Source organism: Condylura cristata, unplaced genomic scaffold, assembly GCF_000260355.1.
Source record: "Condylura cristata isolate star-nosed mole 26May11 unplaced genomic scaffold, ConCri1.0 scaffold00002, whole genome shotgun sequence".
In the NCBI taxonomy this organism is placed as follows: Eukaryota; Metazoa; Chordata; class Mammalia; order Eulipotyphla; family Talpidae; genus Condylura; species Condylura cristata.
The window spans coordinates 64,769,303-64,781,681 of NW_004567103.1; positions in this window are offsets into that span (position 1 = coordinate 64,769,303).

A 12,379-nucleotide genomic window follows, 5' to 3' on the forward strand; every position below is an offset into this window, starting at 1 on the left:
CTTAAATAAACTTAAATAGTTTAGCTAAACCAGCCAGGGCATTTACAGCAGGAAAATAAAGGAACTTCTTCTTTATCCAAAGAAAGCAGGTAAGGTGAGTAAGTCTTCTGGAATGGACCTCTGTTGAGAAACATTTAGATATAAACATCAAAAGCAGCCTCCACCCAGTCTTCAAAGCCCCTCCCTGAAATCATGCTTTTGCTAAAAATATTTTTGCTCCTCTACAGCTCTATTATTAAAAGTTACAACTGTGTGAATCCTCCATACATGTTACTAAATTGATTGTGTTTCCTTTGCTGACCTGTCTGATGCTGCTTTGCTTACTCCTCCAGTGCCAGAATAACCCAGGATGATTTCTTTTGGGCCCTGACAGGATGAAAACTCTGCCTACCATTATACAGAATAACATCTCCCCCATAGCGACACCCCTTTCCTGATAACATCAAAGATCTCACATCAGTACACTAAACACATACAGAATAAAAGTAAAAGCAATGGACTTTTCTGGTGCCTGGCTTATTTTAGGTGGTTTAATAAATGTATGGCATGTTTTTCTAATTCAACAAATAATATATATAAAGCTTGGAAGAAAGAGTTTCCTCAGTGGCAGCAGCTCTGCTGTGCCTTTGTGACTGTGCAGGTGTTTCCACAAATTTCCCTTCAATTTGCAAAGCAGTAGAAGCAGCTCTCCTCCCACAGCAGCCCCTGTGTTAAGGGCAAGGGTGTCCTAAAGGAACTCTGCAGAGTCTTGTGGACTCTACCCCCTACTCCAGCTTTGCACACCCAACTCCAGTGATTGGAAACTACAACTCCCAGCAGTACCAGGGAGAGAACTGTGAGGACCCAAGGGTGGAGCTAGCAGGAATTCTAGGACATTTGGGGGATAAACAGAGTGCGATTGCCTCTAGCGCTAGCTGTCTCTGGAAACAGCTCTCCAGACCACGTGACTCGATGTGTTCAGTCAGCCTAGCCTTAAGGTATTCCAGTTACTTTGTATGCCACTCTCTTTTTCCTGGGCTGTTTCCTATTCCTTTCCCCTTTTGTAAATAAACCCGTTAATGACCCTTTTGTGTGTACCTGCAGTATAACTGAATTGTGAGTGCGTGGGTGAGACCCCACAGACAGGCGGCCCTGTAACATAAGCAGGTGTCTTGTTTAACAACCTCTGTCCCTTTTAGGGGCAGCTTTTTCTGCCTTCTTGTGCTGTGCAAGCATCCTTTGCTTCCTTTCCCTTTTTATAATAGATCTCCCCTTTGGAGTATTAAAAAAAAGAGTTTACTCAAAAATAAAAATACTTCAATAGCTCAAGCTCTTGCTATCCATCACAATACCAACAGGATACTTTTCTATTCTCTAAAGTGTCTTTTCAAGGGTATTAATGCAATCTAAGATCTGTTTTCCACATAGCCTAAGGCACTCATCATGGCTTCCTTGAACAAATTTCCTTTCATTTTTTTAGGAGCCTTGCAATATTTAGCTAGGGTGGGAATGAGGTGGCTGGAAATTGAATCTTTCTTCCTTGGAGGAGTGGAGATGCTCTGGAAGATAAGGTATAGAGAATGTCGGAGAGATCTGGGGCAGTCAATAGCTCTAGAGGTATATGTATCTCCAGGAGAAACAATTAAAAAAAAAAAAAATCAAGACTGTATGAAAGTACCATCGAGAGTCTGGGGAGGGGAGAGTGACGACAGCACAGGACACCTGGCCATGGCCAAACGGGCTGTCACAGAGAGGGCGACAGGGCTGATGTTTAGGGAGATCTTCTCAGGCTACTCTGGCACTGTTAGGGTTCAGGCCAACGTCAGTAATAGGAAGATCACCAGTTGGAGGTGATAAATGTACAGCAGAAATTCAAAAGTGTCCAAGACATCCAAAAGAACATTCATTCGTATTTTTCCAAATTAACTGACAGTCATAAAACTGGAAAGGAGATAATGTAGGAAACAGGAATTCATTTCCGAAGCCTTCTTTTATTTATTATTTTTCTCCCTTCCCCCTCATATCCACACTCTTCAGGAATAGTCCTGTTCCCCTATATTTATCTCCTTGCAGTGCTTAAACACAGTCTCATAAAAGTCTATGTGTCTGCTTATGACTGACAAAGTTCACTTCTGTCTCTGGCTGGGCATACAGAAACTTCATGTTCAAATGAATCATAGCCATTTTCATATTTGAGTGGCGAGTGCAATCATATACTGAATTAGCTATTTAGAACCACATCTTCATATACTATCAAATGTTCAATGGCCTGGGGACAGTGGTTTGGATTTTATATCCAACTTAGTACCCATTTGTCAAGACAAATTGGGCTTGAAACTTGATGGTGAGACTTCAAGCAACTATTTAACCAATGGTTTTTCATTTTGCTGTTTTAGAGAGTAAGCTCTTAAGTTGAAGGTTTGTTAAGGAGTTACATTGCTCTGTTCAGCAGCCAAGAGAAATGAGGGCAAATGAAAAGTACTTAATAAAATTATGTAATGACAATTATGTCTACTGGGGTACCTGCAAATAGGAGGCCTACACACAAGCTTCTCTCATGCATAGTCTGCAAATACACAGGTAGATGATGATCTTGTGGGTCAGCGAGTCACAGAACATATGTAGGACACATATTTGCCCTCATTTTTTACTTTCAAAATATGTGAAAAAAATAAAACTCTTTTAAAGGGGAATAGTAGTGGTGAAAAGATGTTTTCTACTTACGGTTGTGCTTTGAACACTTTTTTTTTCTCAAACAGCAATACAATTCTACTCCATTTTCATTTCTTTCATGGGAAAATGCTTATTAGGAAAAAATGGATAATGGCAAAACTAAGAAAAGCAATTAGCTTTATATAAAACACCATGTACCTTAGTAGTATATGCAAACTCTAAACAAGGCTTTTTAGTTTAGAGCAACCAAAACACTTATGCCAACCTAAAAATAGCTTTCTTCTCATTACTTTGAGCCCACAATCAGCAACACCTAGAAGGACAAGAAAAAACAACCCATAAATGGTTTCATAGATGTCCTGCAGAGAGGGTGAATTGTGTGTTTTTAATTATATGCATTAATGTCTCCTAGAAAAAAGTGCCCAATAACAATGCTTTCTCAAAGGTAATAATACTCCAAAATAAGCTCCAAAATAATCATCTAACTGTGTATTATATAGGAGGTCTTTGAAGCAGTGTAGCATTTTCTAATTATCTGGCAAACGTGGCTCCTGAATTTGCTCTTTAGGGTAGTGTAGCTACAGCTTCACCACATACAATGCACGGTCTAGCTAATGGGACATATTCCTGGGTGACATGTGATGCTTAAATAAACACAGGAATCATTCTCACACATTGGAGAATGCACATTTAAATGCTACCTGGAGAGTCCATGTAACACTAAATATGCCTAAACACTGCCCTACTCCCTGAGTTCCAGCACATAATGCAATCAAAGTTTCATTCCTTCAGGTTAACTGATTTTCTCCACCTAAATTCAGTACCATTTTAGAACAGTCCTTTTAAAATCATACTCACTCTTCTTTTGATCCAGTGCATCCATAGATAATTTCCAAAATGAAAGTCAACCTCTGCTGTACATTGTATTCCAGAAGGGAATGGATGGATGGAGAAGTTATGAGTGGACAGAATGGACCCTCCCTGGTGGTGCAAAGGGTTGAGTCTCAGCACAATGAAGCTATTCACAGCCACTTTAGCACTAGTTTGATCCCCCACCAGGGTGATAACCCACATGGGGCAGAAGACCTCCCCTGTCTCACTTGATGCTTCCCCAACAGTGTATTTAATTAAGCCTGTCTGTTCTGCTCTCCACTCTTTCTTTGGTGAGCCCTCTCACCTACCACACCTCTGACCTGCACCCAGTTCTTGTATGCATAAATATTTAAATCTTAAAAAAAAAAAAGTGGGCAAAACTCATAGTTAATTTGGCAAACCTATAAGAAGCTTTTTAATAACTCAGGAACAGGAAGGAAAGAGACAAAAAAAAAGTAAAAGAATACCAGAAGTGGTAAATTATACCTAATCACGGGCCTTCCTTAGTTGTTCCCACTTTCTTATGGGCTGTACAGAAAGGCAAATTATGTTAAAGAATTGTGCTATACACCATTATTTGCTTGACTCGGTAAGAACAAACCTATTATTTTAATATTCATTTATTTATGCATACAAGAACTGGGGTACAGACCAGAGGTGTGGGGAGGATTTACCAGAGACAGAGTGGGGAATAGAAAAGGCGGATCTACCGAAATACACTGCTGAGGGGGCAGCAGGAGTCACAGGAGAGGTCTGCACAACATGTGGTTAGAACCCTGGCCAGGGATTGAACTCATACTTCATTTGCTGAGACTTAACCCCTTGTACCATCAGGGAGGCCTAGAAGAAAACTAGTTTTAATTAAACATAGTTTGGTAAATTCTTAAAATATAGTAACCTTAGAATTTACTTCTGAGTATTTACCCCAGAGAAATATAAACTTGCACTCATGTAAATAAGTGTGTACAAATGTTCATAGCAACTTTATTCATAATCATCAAACACTGGAAACCTAGATGTCCTTCAAAGGTATGACTAAAGAAACTTCACATCCACACTATGGCGAACTATTCAGCAATAACAGGGAATAAACTCTAGAGGCTAACAAGAAGTTAAATTAATTTCAAGGGACCTGCCTGGTGGCACAACAGTTTAAAGCACAGCACTAGGTAGCTATCTGCAATCATTGCAGCACAGATATGTTCAATCACTGGCTATCAGAGCAGGGAGGTGATCCACATGGCACGGAGACCTCTCCTGACTCACTTCTCTGCGCTGCTCCCCTCAGCAGTGTATTTCAGTAGATCTGCCTGTTCAGCTCCCTAATGTGTCTCTGGTGAATCCTCTCACCCTCTACACGTCTGGCCTGTACCCCAGTACTTGTATGCATACATAAATAAATCTTTAAAAAATAATAGTAATTAATTTCAGGTTCTTCTGCTGAGTCAAAGAGGCTATGCACTGCATGATTTCATTTGTTTAGCATTTTTAAAATGAAAAAAAAAATGGAGAAGATTGACAATTATCTGGGTCACAGCTAGATGTGATCGTAAAAGGACATCATGAGAGAACCTTCTGGTGATGACAATGTTGTGCATCTTAACTGGGTCTGAACTAATATTCTGGTTGTGATATTGTGCTGTTTTCAAGAGGTGACCATTAGGAAAATCTTGATACAGGTTGTTGCAAACTTCGTATTTCTTTCAGTTCCATGTGATTGACCAATCAAAAAGTTCAGTAACACAAAACTGTGAACAATGTTACAGTAATAGCATCACCTGAGAGCATGACTGAAATACAAAATCTCAAGTTACATCCCTGACCTACTAAATACTTCTGCAAAATTATCTGTCAATTGATGTACACATTAAAGTTTGAGTCACCACTCTAAAGAATATCAAACATTTTGTATTTAAGTCACTCTGATCTTTTGTTGGTTTTGTGTATTTAATTTTTATTTTGTAGATTAACTTTTCTTATGCATATCTATCTATCTTCCATAAAAGAGTAGACCCATATATTTAAGTATATTATACATTGAACTTCTAAAGTTCTTTGATTTCTTGATCTGCTTATTTTCCCCTTATGCTTTTTCATAAAAACATCTAGTCATTATTCTAATAATTATATTAAAATTGCTAAAAGACACTTTTAACTCTTTTATAAACTATTAAGTCAACAGGACAGAGTATAGTGATTTTTTGCAAAATTCTTACATCCAATCAACTAGGATCCAGCACTGTTTTTTACTCTAGTGTATTCCATTAAATTAACCGTACTAATGCTTTTTGATTTTAATAATTTCTTCTGTAACATTTTAAGCAAAACAAAACACATGTTCTCTTGTATTTGTGTTAGACATTAAAGTTATTGTATATGTTTATTATCACCTAAGTGTTAGGAAATTCTTTAGTTTATCCATCTCAAGTCCCAATTTCACCACATTCTTTTACCAGAACATGAGTCATGTGCCACAGTCAATCCAAATCCTCATTCAGTGTGAAAGTTTGAACTGAGTTCTTCTATGTTTCCATGTTAATTTTACAATACAAGACTTTCTTTCTTCAGAGTTCTCCATTCCTCAACTTTGCAAAGTTAAACCCATGATTCAGGCCCTCCCTGAGTGTCTGGAAATGTATATGATAAAAATAACATTAAACAAATATTCCTAATAGGCATACCTGTAACCAGATAACTTCCATCAAAATGGGAGTTTCCACTTTCTCTGCCCTACTAATGAAAGGTGGAGCTGAGCCGGTGAGGCAGAGTAGGAAAAGTCTCTGGAAAGAAGACCTGGATGTACAGAAGACTTGGAGGAAACATGTAGCCCAGAGACATGTGAAGAAGTGCAGCTTGCTTCTTAGCCTTGGACTTGCACCCAGGGGACATGGGAAGAGATAGAGTTGAGACACTAGGAAGAGACAGATGTGAGAGACCAGTGGGGAGGCTAACAGTAGCAGAGCCTTTAACTTGATTTGCACTTTACATTGCTCATTCCATTGCTCTTTCCATCCCGGACTTGCCTGGCTCCTTCTGGTTCTTTCCTCTGATAGCCCGCCAGGAGATGCTTTACACTTGTAGCAGGTTTTCAGGTCTCAGTGTCTCAGCCTTGGCATTTACCTAGAGGGGATGTGTAACTCTGGGTGTTTCATTGGCAAATTATTATCCTTCTCTTCTCTCTCTCTGCTCAGTATTCTAATGCAGTTCTTTCACAGTAAGAATATGCTTTGTCTTTATGCAGCAAATAGCAGAAGCTCTTTAAAGTGTACAAGTTTGGGAATTCTGGGGAACCTTGCTATGTCTGCTAACATTACCTATGGTTATAATTACAAACTAGTAAGACAAAATTATGCCATTTAACATTTTCATTAAAAATAATTTAAAATGGCCCTCCCTGGTGTCTGCTAACATTACCTATGGTTATAATTACAAACTAGTGAGACAAAATTATGCCATTTAACATTTTCATTAAAAATAATTTAAAATGGCCCTCCCTTGTGGTGCAACAGGTTAGGACGCAGCACTGCAAGTTAGCCGCAGCTTCTCCAGAGCGAGTTCAATCCCCCGCCCCAGCAGTGACTCACATGGCGTGCAGACCTTTTCTGTCCTGCCCGCTGCTCCCCTCAGCAGTGTACTTCATGGATCTACCTGTTCTGCTTCCCACTCTGTCTCTGGTGAAGCCTCTCACTGGCCCTGCACCTCTGGCTTGTACCGCAATTCTGTATGAATAAATCAATAAATCTTAAAAACAAAAAGAAAAAAAAAAACACTAAATTAAAAAAAAAATAAAATGTATTCTTAAATGATATTTACTAAACACTTTACATATATATCTATATATAGATATATAGATATATATACTCAGCCTCATCTGACACTCATAAAAATCTCTTAGTAAATATTATTACTTCATTTGTCAAAATGAATCAATAGAAGCTCTTAGAAGTGAAGTGATTAGCCTAAAGTCAAAACATATAGGGGGGAGCTTTAGGTTTCAAACCCCAACTGATGTGATGAGAAAATTGAGCCCTGAACAAAATGTAAGCTTTCATATATTTAATGTTGGGATAGAAATAAGACCTTCAGAAAGCAGAAAATCATTTAAATTGGGAAATTCTTCAGTAAAGATGCCTGAATTGAGATCTTTTCAAGTTTCTAAGGATCCAGAATCCCTCATGAAGTCTTTGCCAAATCCTTCTAAAGCTGTGTTTTTAATATTCATTTTCTCTTAGCATATACATAATTCAGTTCGTTGGTGGGTGGGTGAGTGGATCCCAGGTCCTTTAAACATGATTATATCCGGGGTGGTCTTACTCTGCTTGGAAAATAGCCCTCACAGAGACCACATGCATTTTTCATTTCATTTTTCTCCTGATCTGGAGCTTTCAAAGATACTGAAGCCACTGTAAGCCACTTCCAGTTTCACTCTATGCTCTTGATTTTATCCCAAGTCATTACTGATGCAAGGAAACCTCCAAGACTAATTACAGTGAAATACCATCTTCAAATCTTCTGCATTCCAGTTTTCAGCTGATCCACTGCTCAGACACTGTGGCATTTTCATGTTCAATAGAAATCCTGAATTGGGAAGAGTACCCCACCCTCATCTCCTCCCCACCCTCTTTGATCCCACTAGGACAGAAGTTGCAAAGTACTATTGCCCTTGGGCTTCCAAGATCTTTCAAAGAATCTAATGAAAGAGTTCTTTCAGCTTTTGGCCAATCTTTGAAATCCCCACCCCTCCTTCCCTGAGTGCCAGGCATGAAGCCAACAGAGCTAGAGGACAATCTGACTGACCAATACCCAAGCCCATACAGGACTGAAAATTCCCCCTTTCTTCTAACATTGCTTCATTGTCCTGGGAACACACTTGGGTGCCTCTTGGGTTTTATTATTTCTTTATATTATATAACCCAATTGAAAGATCAAGAAAGGCCATTTAAGGTTGAGTTCTAAACTGCACATTAGTGGATGGGAAGAATAGAACCTGAAAGGTAGATTAAGCGATTTTATCTATGGCACGACAAATAGTTTGAGCAAAAGCAGGTTCTCACAGGTGAAGCTCCAGAACTAGGAGGTTTGTTGACATAGCTTTAGTAGTAGGATTATTTTTTATTAGCAGATTACTATGAATTACTTCAGTATGTAGAGCATTTGCCGGCAGTATCCTTTCTAGTTTAGCAATCTCTTCTTGGTCTCTGTCATATTCCAGGAAGAACTACTTTAGTATAAAGTATTAGAATAAAGAAAATACTCAATGAGGCAATGTAATGCATCAAGAGTCAGGTACTCTTGCCTTCAGCTTTATATTCAGCCTCCAGAATTAATTAGTCATAAAACATAACAGTATTTTCTAATAATCATTCAGTATAAAACTAATTTCATTTAGGAAGGCAAATCTATTTACAGTACATATGAGTAAACATTTTTATTTATAATAATGCTAAAAATATATGGGGTACCTCAAAATATTTGACAAATGAATAATTACATATATGAGAGTATTTGTTAACAATTTTTAATGAATGTATAGAATAAAATTATGCGTAAGTATCTATATCTTGTATACATTCATTTTAAATACCAATTTTCCAACATCTACTTTATTTATTTTAAAGATTTATTTATTTATTTATGCATACAGAACTGGGGTGCAGGCCAGAGGTGCAGGGGTGGTGAGAGGCTTCACCAGAAACAGAGTGGGGAACAGAACAGGCAGATAGACCAAGTACACTGCTGAGGGGAGCAGCGGGAGGGTCAGGAGAGGTCTGTCTCACCATGTGGGTCACCTCCAGGGCAGGTAGGGATGGAACTTATGCAGAAGTGGCTTTAGCTGCTTAGTGTTGTGCTTTAACCCACTGCATCACCAGGGAGATCCCACATCCTTTTTATTTTTTAAAAAAGTTGCTTCCTTTAGTTTAGTAGATAAAGAAGTTATATGAGTAAAGTTTATAGATACTGAACTTCTGAACTTAAATTACATAATATTGAAGAAAATCTATGAAATGCATTGTTATCCTTAAAATTCAGCAAAATACAAACAGAAATTGGGGATTAGACTCTAATGTCAGGAGTTGGTTGGAAAATACTTTATAAAATGGAAAAAAAAATCAACGAATACTGAGTTTCTATTTATGACTATTTGGGTGAAAGGGAGAATGATATATTATGTTGAATATAATTTCAAAACTCCCTGGGTTGTGCCTCTCTAATTCTATTTTAATAGTTATGCATTTCTTGTTAACACTTTAATATTACTTTTTTTCATTAACAATTTTACAAGCAGAATTAGCAATAACTTTTCTATTTTAGCAAGCTTTTTGCCCTCTAAGTATATTCTCCATTTTTATAAATGAAATCTGCTGAAATCCAAGTCTCCAAAGCTATTGAAAAAAATCTAGTAGCTTTCTTTTAGGGGAAGCTTTTCTGCTCTTTCAAACTAAGGCAGTAATAGAACCTGATGCTTTTGCTGTGAAGCCTCAACCACTGCAGCATGAATTTGATACCTACCCAGGGAGGTGACCCACATGGCGCAACAGACCTCTCCTGTCTCATCCGCTGCTCCCCTCAGCTGTGTACTTCATCAATTTGCCTGTTCTGCTCCCCACTCTGTCTCTGGTAAATCCTCTCACTGCCCCTGTATCCCAGTTCAGTATGCATAAATAAATAAATCTAAAAAAACTGGTGCTTTTGTTGTTCAAGAAAATAAGGGGAGTGAAGATCATCTCTAGCCATATATTTACATTGTATTCTCTTATCATCATTACTTCTCTACCATAGGACATCCCTGCCATTGATTGAGTTTAGTAAATTTATAATTCAGAGTTGCTTTTCAGACTTGCTTCACTCACAATGATTTAATTGCAGTTGCACCAAACCTCTGGTCTTTTGGACAGGGGTCTTAATGTCCAGCATACAATTGGACCTACAAAATGAGTCAGTGATACTTCTATGACATTGCATGGAAAGAACTGAGATTTCATGGCAGTGAAGATTTCATGACTTGGTAGAATTGTTTTAAGGGCAGGAATGTTAATTTAAAAATAAATTAGGAAAAAATAGGTAATTTTAAAATTAAGTACATTATTATTTAGAATAGCATACTAAATATGTATATGTAAGATGTTTGCTATATTGTCAAATTGATTGCTGTAAACTTTGATAGCCACTGTATCACCAAGTCTCAATATTTAAATCTCTGCCATAGGGTCATAATGTCACTTATTACTGATAAATAGGGTAATTTTAATTAAAAAAAAATCTATCATTTGATTTGCCTCTGCTGAAGATTGAGAAATAGAAAAGGAAGAATACTACACTTTGAATGATGACCCCAAAAATATTATTGCAAAGATGAGTTCCTTATGTCTTGAGTCTCAAATATGTGGAGAAAGAGATCAAATAAGGAAAAAGAAGGAAGAATTTTACTTTTGAACATTTGCACGTGGAAGATTATAGGCATAACTGGAAACTGTACAAAGGCCCTGCAATTATAGATTGATCTACCTGTATATTTTCAGAACGAAGTAATGTCTACCACTCCAAGAAGGGATTAAAAAAAAAGCATAATAGTAGTTTTTTTAGTTATATACAAATGATAAAAGCAAAGACATCAAAGTGGGTTGCCTTTCAACTCAAGCTCAATTAGAATAAAAGTTTGGTTGCTGTTTTAAACATTTATGACTAACTAACTGTGACAGGCTCTCAGCTTTGCAAATGGGATGATTTTCAGTTGACTTTTGATCTGACTGACAGTTCCTTATACACTTCAGTGTTAGTTTATAACACACGAGCCTACATCTGAATACACATGTGACTAATTAGGGAGTGTTTATGGACCATCCACATAAATTTAACACACAAGAGTGAAGGCATTTTAAACCAGAGGTCATAATTTTAATGAAATAGAGTTAATTAACAAAGGTGTTTGACCTATTTTTTTTGTATTGTAAAATGTTAAAACAAATGATTAGATTCTAAAATAAAGTGTGTTTTGCATGTATGTCTGAGGAGGCTTATTAGATCATTTTTTAAAGTTTATATTATGACCTTGAAACAAAAATTATTTTAAGGTGTCTTTAAAAAACGGTTTGCAACATAGTAAACTAGCTCTTTAGTCAACCTTGGATCTTGATTTAAGAACTTTGTCTTATCCCAAGAGACATGCATAATGTGCAGAGCTTAAAGTTTGGGCTGCACCCCAGCTCTGAGGGCTGAATTCCAATGTGGCCTCTCACCAGCTGGAAATTTAGGTAAGTTACTTAAGTTCATTGTGCCTTAATTGTCATATCTTTAAAATGGGGTTAATATAAAGTCTACCTCAGAGGATTATTATGAGGATTAAATAAGTTAACACAGCTGAAATCCTTGGAAGAGTGACAACACTTGAAAAATGCTCAATAATAGTGATTCATTAGTTTAGAAAAAGAATAGCTGATTTTTTTTTTTTTTTAAGATTTATTTACTTGTGCATACAGAACTGGAGTACAGGCCAGAGGTGTAGGGGTGGTGAGAGGATTTACGTATTTACCATGGTCAGATCACTGGGCGAGGCAGAAGAGTTCTGCCAGGCCATGTGGATCACCCAGGGTGGGGATCAATTTCGCATCCAAGCCAGCTGCCATCAGCTTCTCAATGCTGCACTTTAACTGCTGCACCACCAGGGAGGGCCCAATTTTTAACTTATACTATGTTGTAATTTGGTTTGCTATGAGGAGATAATTCTATTAAGAGACAATGAGAAAAATATTTGAAACTTTAATTAGTGAGATATATAAAAGTAGAGGTAACACTTGCCTCAAATCACCATTTCATTTACTTTCTATAGCCTGAACTATTATTTTCTTTTTTTTTT